At 39.2% G+C, this 8811-nt stretch overlaps 1 non-coding gene across 1 annotated transcript; it reads left to right on the top strand.

Annotated features, from left to right (window-relative positions):
- The first annotated feature begins 1436 nt into the window (after positions 1-1436).
- On the top strand, positions 1437-1511 carry Trnas-uga. Its single transcript has one exon. It is a non-coding gene; the product is annotated as a tRNA-Ser (tRNA).
- The last annotated feature ends 7300 nt before the right edge of the window (positions 1512-8811 follow it).

The raw sequence follows: 8811 nt of genomic DNA, 5'->3' as shown, positions 1-8811 counted from the left end.
CCGTGGCAGTAACAGTTGTGCAGTTCAGTAATAAATCCATCCATTGATGATTCTGCCTTGCAAATTCTTAAGAGCCTTATAACTTTGTTGTTCATTTTTGCAATTAGCTAGATACATTATTTTGTGTCTTATAAAAAAAATAGCTACAAGAAACAAAGTGCATGCTGAAAACATATCACAACAGTTAAGTTAGTGGCTGTAATTGTCATCCGCAGAGTGATGCGACAACAGGCAGACAGATGACCTGATGAAGCTTGTTTCTTGGTTGGTTGTTGCTATAGTAGCTGTCATGTAAACAAGCAACTGTCTGTCACTTCGTTATTCTGATCCAGGTATAGCATTTTAGAACAAAGAAATACGTTTCTTTGTTTGCTAGTGTGAAGAAAAAGTGGCAGTTTTAGAATGGGAAGGGGGCAGGAAGCAAAGCAAGCAGTCACAAAGTAAACATTACCAAACGCTTTGTGCACTCTGCTTTTCTTTGGAGTGTTTGCTGTTTTCATTTCTTATTTGAAGTATGACTCTTACAAAAAGGAAGTGGCAGCCGTTTATCAGTTCTGCTTTCACAGAAACAGAAAATAGGTGTAGTTCAGTTGCCCTGTGAGATGGTGGCAGGGTTTGTTCCTCCACACCACTCCTTATCCATCAGGCAACCAAAATGCACACTTGTTTACGCACATGGCTGACTGCCATGTTATAGTGTCCACACTTATAGCAACTGGAAAACAAAACTGGTCAATCTGTTTCGACCAGGCTGAGGAGAAAATACTGCTTCTCAACAGGAACAATCATTTGTTGAAAGCTTAAACAGAGCCAAAAGAAGAAGTAAACCAAAGAGCATTTTGGAAAAAATTTGTTGAAGTTTTTGCAAAAACAAATATTCAATTTATTATAGGGAATAAAAACTGTTTATTCTCTGGTATTATTATTTAATTACAATCCCTTTTTTATTATCAGTTTCATCTTCAGACACATAGCAAGACAACTCTTTAAATTAAAAAAAAAAGTTAATTTTGCAAAGAATAGATGCTACATTTTGGGTCTCTAGACATGATGGTAACATCTGTGTGTGGAGACAGATCTGCCAACACCAAGTGACACATCGTTTAGTCGAGTGACCACTACTTGAAGACTTGTTGTCCTTTTGAGGAAGTAATTGCCTAAAATGCAAATTTTCCAGTAATATTTGTTCAATGCACCATAACAGCGTGCTATAATGTTAAGGAGGTCCTTGAGTCTTTTGTTTTTGCCATGCTTAGACTGGTAGGGCAATGAAACTTCCTGGCAGATTAAAACTGTGTGCCGGACCGAGATTCGAACTCGGGACCTTTGCCTTTTGCAGGCAAGTGCTCTACCAACTGAGCTACCCAAATACAACTCACGCCCCGTCCTCACAGCTTTACTTCTGCCAGTAAGCTGTGAGAACGGGGCGTGAGTCGTGCTTGGGTAGCTCAGTTGGTAGAGCACTTGCCCGTGAAAGGCAAAGGTCCCGAGTTCGAGTCTCGGTCCGGCACACAGTTTTAATCTGCCAGGAAGTTTCATACCAGTGCACACTCCACTGCAGAGTGAAAATCTCATTCTGGTAGGGCAATGTTTACAAAGACAATTCATGACCTCACATAGCTACCACATCAATTAATTGCCTGCAAGCTGTATACTTTATCCCATAATCTGCAGATTTACTTGATCTGTTCTTGAAGAAAACGTATCCAGTGAAATTGAACACAACCTGCAGGATGCAATATTACCTCAGCAGAAGTGCGGATCTCAGTGCAACAAATCGCTGGCCCCATTTCATTGCTGGACAAAAATAACCAGTGAGCAGCCATATAATTAAGAACCACTTCCTTGCTACAAGATTCATAAGCTTCTTCCCCACATGCGCATACTTTTGCTCATTGCATCTCATAAGCTACAAAGAATAGCATAGGCACAGTAAGATTGTCATTGGACTTTGAAAGTGAGGACCACATACTGCTTGTTATGTGTATATTCAACTGAACATCAGTTTATTGTGTATCAGAGATTATGACCCCCCTTATTCTGTCTCGCATGACACTTAATTTGGAGGTTTCCTTATGGATGTAATTGTTCACGTATCTGAAAGCTGAGAGAACATTAACCCTTTGCACTCTGTAATGCAGACACAGGTCATTGCATTCTTATTTAAATCATTGCAGAGAATTGCATGAGTTTTTTTTGTGGAACTTCTAAGGCTGCTGACTAATTCTTAGGGTTTACATTGATATAAAAAATGCAGTTTCTATAGTCATTTCATTTGAATTGTTTGTGTATGAATCACTGTCATCATCAAAACTACTGACATTCTCGTTATCACTTAGACATTCCTGTAAAAGCTCTGCAATCTCTTCCTCAGAAAGGACTTTGTGTAAAGAACTAGTCATTTTGCACCTACTAACTTGAACTTAATTATTACAATCTTTCTTTCAATGCAACTGCTAAAGTTCGACACCAAGTTAATTCTGGCAGTACTATGCAGCATTGATGCGTAGTACTGTCGCATTCAAGAATGGGGCAGGTGCTATGAAAAATCATGTCAAATGATGCTCAACGTCAGAGTGGGAAACAAAATTCGCGATGTTGAGCGCCACTCGCCATTGAAGTGAAAAGTGTTAATAGTCAGGAAACTGATCTTTCAAATATCTGTTCTCACAAATGGGGAGCTTACTAGAAATGTAATGCTGTTGTGCATTTTGATGGAAAAATCTCCTTCTAAATTACTACGAATGGCTATAAGAGGAGTTTATTGAGTTCGTGATATTTGGTTAACAAATATAGAACAACTCTGCCACTTGTGGGAGTGATCTCTACTGCCATTGATGGAGGCTCACTGAGCACTATGCAGATATAAAAATAGCAAATAGAACCAGAAGGGTGTAAAAAAGCATTCAAAAAAGTGTAACCATAAGTAAAAGACATATTATTGTTGTGCTCTCTTGTGCGTGATGCTAGTGTAAATTTGTGGCTAGTTTCACAGTATGTACAAGAGAATTGAAATGCGAGAGATTTGGCTGTGTCCAGTATTTAAATTGGAGCAAAGTAAGGGAAAATATAGAAGACCATACTCTGTGTACACATCTCAGGGATTGTTAGTTCATGCAAAGTAAAACTGTCTTTGGACTCTTCAAGCATGAAACGATTTACCTGGTGTGTTGAATTGCAGTATTCTTTGGTATGAGCTAATATTGTATGAATTTTTTGCCTTGAATATTATTAATTTCAACCATCTTATGTGGTTGATGAGAGTATGGTGCAGAAGATAAGAAACATGATTTTTTATGTTATTAAATATTATCCATTAGAAGAGTTAAACAGATGCACAAATGAAATCCAAATTGTATTAAGTTAATGTGGGCCTTAAACTACATTTAAGACTATATATTTATGGTTGTTGTTGTTGTTCTTGTTGTGGTGGTGGTCTTCAGTCCTGAGACTGGTTTGATGCAGCTCTCCATGCTACTCTATCCTGTGCAAGCTTCTTCATCTCCCAGTACCTACTGCAACCTACATCCTTCTGAATCTGCTTGGTGTATTCATCTCTTGGTCTCCCTCTACGATTTTTACCCTCCACGCTGCCCTCCAATACTAAATTGGTGATCCCTTGGTACCACAGAACATGTCCTACCAACCGATCCCTTCTTCTAGTCAAGTTGTGCCACAAACTTCTCTTCTCCCCAATCCTATTCAACACCTCCTCATTAGTTATGTGATTTACGCATCTAATTTTCAGCATTCTTCTGTAGCACCACATTTCGAAAGCTTCTATTCTCTTCTTATCTAAACTATTTATCGTCTATGTTTCACTTCCATACATGGCTACACTGCATACAAATACTTTCATAACGACTTCCTGACATTTAAATCTATACTCGATGTTAACAAATTTCTCTTCTTCAGAAACGCTTTCCTTGCCATTACTAGTCTACATTTTATATCCTCTCTACTTCGACCATCATCAGTTATTTTGCTCCCCAGATAGCAAAACTCCTTTACTACTTTAAGTGTCTCATTTCCTAATCAAATTCCCTCAGCATTACCCAACTTAATTCGACTACATTCCGTTATCCTCATTTTGCTTTTGTTGATTTTCATCTTATATCCTCCCTTCAAGACACTATCCATTCCGTTCAACTGCTCTTCCAAGTCCTTTGCTGTCTCTGACAGAATTACAATGTCATCTGCGCACCTCAAAGTTTTTATTTCTTCTCCATGGATTTTAATACGTACTCCGAATTTTTCTTTTGTTTCCTTCGCTGCATGCTCAATATACAGATTGAATAACATCAGGGAGAGGCTACAACCATGTCTCACTCCCTTCTCAACCACTGCTTCCCTTTCATGTCCCTCAACTCTTATAACTGCCATTTGGTTTCTATACAAATTGTAAATAGCATTTCGCTCCCTATATTTTACCCCTGCCACGTTTAGAATTTGAAAGAGAGTATTCCAGTCAACATTGTCAAAAGCTTTCTCTAAGTCTACAAATGCTAGAAACGTAGGTTTGCCTTTCCTTAATCTACCTTCTAAGATAAGCCGTAGGGTCAGTGTTGCCTCACGTGTTCCAACATTTCTACAGAAACCAAACTGATCTTCTCCGAGGTCGGCTTCTACTAGTTTTTCCATTCGTCTGTAAATAATTCGTGTTAGTATTTTGCAGCCGTGACTTATTAAACTGATAGTTCGGTAATTTTCACATCTGTCAACACCTGCTTTCTTTGGGGTTGGAATTATTATATTCTTCTTGAAGTCTGAGGGTACTTCACGTGTCTCATACATCTTGCTCACCAGATGGTAGAGTTTTGTCAGGACTGGCTCTCCCAAGGCCGTCAGTTGTTCTAATGGAATGTTGTCTACTCCCGGGGCCTTGTTTCGACTCAGGTCTTTCAGTACTCTGTCAAACTCTTCACGCAGTATCATATCCCCCATTTCATCTTCATCTACATCCTCTTCCATTTCCATAATATTGTCCTCAAGTACATCGCCCTTGTATAGACCCTCTATATACTCCTTCCACCTTTCTGCTTTCCCTTCTTTGCTTAGAACTGGGTTTCCATCTGAGCCCTTGATATTCATACAAGTGATTTTCTTTTCTCCAAAGGTCTCTTTAATTTTCCTGTAGGCAGTATCTATCTTACCCCTAGTGAGATAAGACTCTACATCCTTACATTTATCCTCTAGCCATCCCTGCTTAGCAATTTTGCACTTCCTGTTGATCTCATTTTTGAGATGTTTGTTTTCCTTTTCACCTGCTTCATTTACTGTATTTTTATATTTTCTCCTTTCATCAATTAAATTCAATATTTCTTCTGTTACCCAAGGATTTCTACTAGCCCTCGTCTTTTTGCCTACTTGATCCTCTGCTGCCTTCACTATTTTATCCCTCAAAGCTACCCACTCTTGTTCTACTGTATTTATTTCCCTCATTCCTGCCATTTGCTCCCTTACGCTCTCCCTGAAACTCTGTACAACCTCTGGTTTAGTCAGTTTATCCAGGTCCCATCTCCTTAAATTCCCACCTTTTTGCAGTTTCTTCAGTTTTAATCTACAGTTCATAACCAATAGATTGTGGTCAGAGTCCACATCTGCCCCTGGAAATGTCTTACAATTTAAAACCTGGATCCCTAATCTCTGTCTAACCATTATATAATCTATCTGATATCTTTTAGTATCTCCAGGATTCTTCCATGTATACAACCTTCTTTTATGATTCTTGAACCAAGTGTTAGCTATGATTAAGTTGTGCTCTGTGCAAAATTCTACCAGGCGGCTTCCTCTTTCATTTCTTACCCCCAATCCATATTTACCTACTACGTTTCCTTCTCTCCCTTTTCCTACTACCGAATTCCAGTCACCCATGACTATTAAATTTTCGTCTCCCTTCACTATCTGAATAATGTATTTTATTTCATCATACATTTCTTCAATTTCTTCGTCATCTGCAGAGCTAGTTGGCATATAAACTTGTACTACTGTAGTAGGTGTGGGCTTCGTATCTATCTTAGCCACAATAATGCGTTCACTATGCTGTTTGTAGTAGCTTACCCACGCTCCTATTTTTTTATTCATTATTATACCTACTCCTGCATTACCCCTATTTGATTTTGTATTTATAACCCTGTACTCACCTGACCAAAAGTCTTGTTCCTCCTGCCACTGAACTTCACTAATGCCCACTATATTTTACCCAAGAGGACGCCATTATCATTAACCATACAGTAAAGCTGCATGCCCTTGGGAAGAATAACGGCTGTAGTTTCCCCTTGCTTTGAACCGTTCGCAGTACCAGCACAGCAAGGCCGTTTTGGTTAATGTTACAAGGCCAGATCAGTTAATCATCCAGACTGTTGCCCCTGCAACTACTGAAAAGGCTGCTGACCCTCTTCAGGAACCACACGTTTGTCTGGCCTCTCAACAGATACCCCTCCGTTGTGGTTGCACCTACGGTACGGCTATCTGTATTGCTGAGGCACGCAAGCCTCCCCACCAACGGCAAGGTCCATGGTTCATGGGGGGGGGGGGGGATATATTTATGGAGCAATGAATTTAAACATGGTCGCAGAAGGATTATTAAAAGTACTAACCCCCACTGTGCTTCATTAATCTATCTTCTGGAATAGCAGCTGGTTGAAAAGCAACCAAACTGGCACACTAGAACATACTTTTAAGCAGGACAGTGCTCCAGCCAACACAATGTCATTCACAATTCAAACTGATTCTTTGTTAGTTTTCTGATTCATCTCTATTATGTAGCTTTGAAGATTTGGCTTGGTGAAAGAACTTTTTGTCAAATGTCTAAGCCATCTCCTTCACAACAGAGTCTTTTGACAAACTTCATCTCTTTTTATAGAAAAAAGCTCACAAGATATAGTGTGTAATCATTGAAGGTGATTACATTCATCATCATTTAACAGTTCCAGTTTTCCAGGTACTGGTAATGAGCCTCACCCACTTCGTTCTGTCCAAATGCTCCTGTTCACGGAGAACATCATTCACTGTCCATCCTCTGGTCACTAGATTAGCCTTAATCAAGTCCATCCATCGGGTTCGAGGTCTTCTTTGAGGTCTTCTCCCATCCTCCTGTATTTCCAAATATATTTTGACTGTTCTAGTTGGCTCCGTTCTCATCACATGCCCATACCATCGAAGTCTAGATGCGCCAATTTGATCTAATATGGATTTCTTTATTCTGGCTTCATTCCTCACTTCCTCATTCCTTAACTTGTCCTTCATGGTCTTCTGGATGGTGGATGTAAGAAATTTCATCTCTGATGCTTGCAGCCTTGATGATCTTACTTGTTGGAAGAATTCAGATCCTTTTTGCACTGTGTCGGTGATTTCATTTCTGACCAAATTATCACTGGAGATCACACTTCCAAGGCAAGGAAAACTGTCCACACTCTAGTTGGTGGTATCCTAGTTTTACATTTGCTGGTTGTCCACTTCTGTTGACTGCCATCACCACTGTCTTGGTCTTGCTTATGTTCAGGTTATATTTCTGGAACTAAAATTTCCAGTCATCGAGTCTGATCTGTACTTCCTCTTCAGTTTCACCCCATATCATGATGTCATCAGAAAAGGCAAATGCATTCAGTTCACCTGACTTCTCCTTGAGATTCTTCATTATAGTATCCATAACAGTGACGAATAGTAGTGGAGACAGTGCACTTCCTTGCTGAACTCCACTCTTGGTCTCAAACCAATAATGATCATCCTCCCCCAATTTGTACACAGCTAGTACAGTTTTTGTACAACATCTGAATTTTTCTCATTAGTCCTTCAGGCACATTCTTTTTCCTCAGGCATTCCAAGATCTTATCTCTTATAACACTATCATAGGCTTTTTCTATATCCAGGAATAAAATGACCAGGTTCTTGCCTTTCTCCCGATACTTTTCCATCAACATGCAGGTGCTAAAAATTAGGCTATTGTTGATCTGTTACTTCTGAAACCTTATTGTTCCTCCTCCAGCTGTGGTTCTATGATAGTTCTCAGTCTCTTTTCTATGATCTTCTCAAGTATTTCCAGCCCATGACAATAGGATTATTCCTCTATAGTTGGTGGGTTTCCACCTGCTACCTTTCTTAAACAGGGGAATTATTACATCCTTGCTCCAATCTGCAGGTATTTTGTTATCTGCCCATGTGGCACTGAGTACTTGGTGCAGCCATTGTATGCCTTGGATACCTGCTGCCTTTATCATGTCTGCTTTCACTTAATCTGCACCTGAAGATTTTCCTTTAAGCATAGATTTTAAGGCTGTCTCTGTCTCTGTTTCTGTCCAGGCAATGGGAGTTTCCTCATTGTAAGTGTGGATTTCCAGTTTTGTATTTGGTTTTTCAACTGATCTATTTAATAAGTGGTCAAAATGGTTTTTCAGGACTTCTCTCATGTCACTTTCTGTCATAACCAGATTTCCATTTTCATCTTCAAGTGCTTTTATGGTATTCGTTGGTTTCCTTTACTTCTGATAACCCTATACAACAGTTTCTTATTGCCTCTACTGACCTCCTCCAATGTGAGAAATCAAATAGTTAAAAAAAGAATCAGTTCAAAGTAGTATTTTTCATTATACTTGTTAGAAAGAACTCAATACTGTTCTTGAACCAAATGCAGTAAAAGAAATGTTTCATTAATCTAAAGAAGCCAGTCACTTTTTTTTTACTTTTCCTTTGGTAAATAACCTTGTACAGCCACTTTGACTGATTTGGAGGTTACTTACCTAACTAACAGGAAACTAAGGGTATTGTGAAATACCTGTGCAACAAGCATTCAGTCTTCACCTGATTGGGAAT

The sequence above is a fragment of the Schistocerca americana genome, chromosome 4 (assembly GCF_021461395.2).
Source record: "Schistocerca americana isolate TAMUIC-IGC-003095 chromosome 4, iqSchAmer2.1, whole genome shotgun sequence".
Lineage (NCBI taxonomy): Eukaryota > Metazoa > Arthropoda > Insecta > Orthoptera > Acrididae > Schistocerca > Schistocerca americana.
Note: the sequence above shows the minus strand (reverse complement) of the source record. Positions and strands in the feature narration are given on the sequence as shown.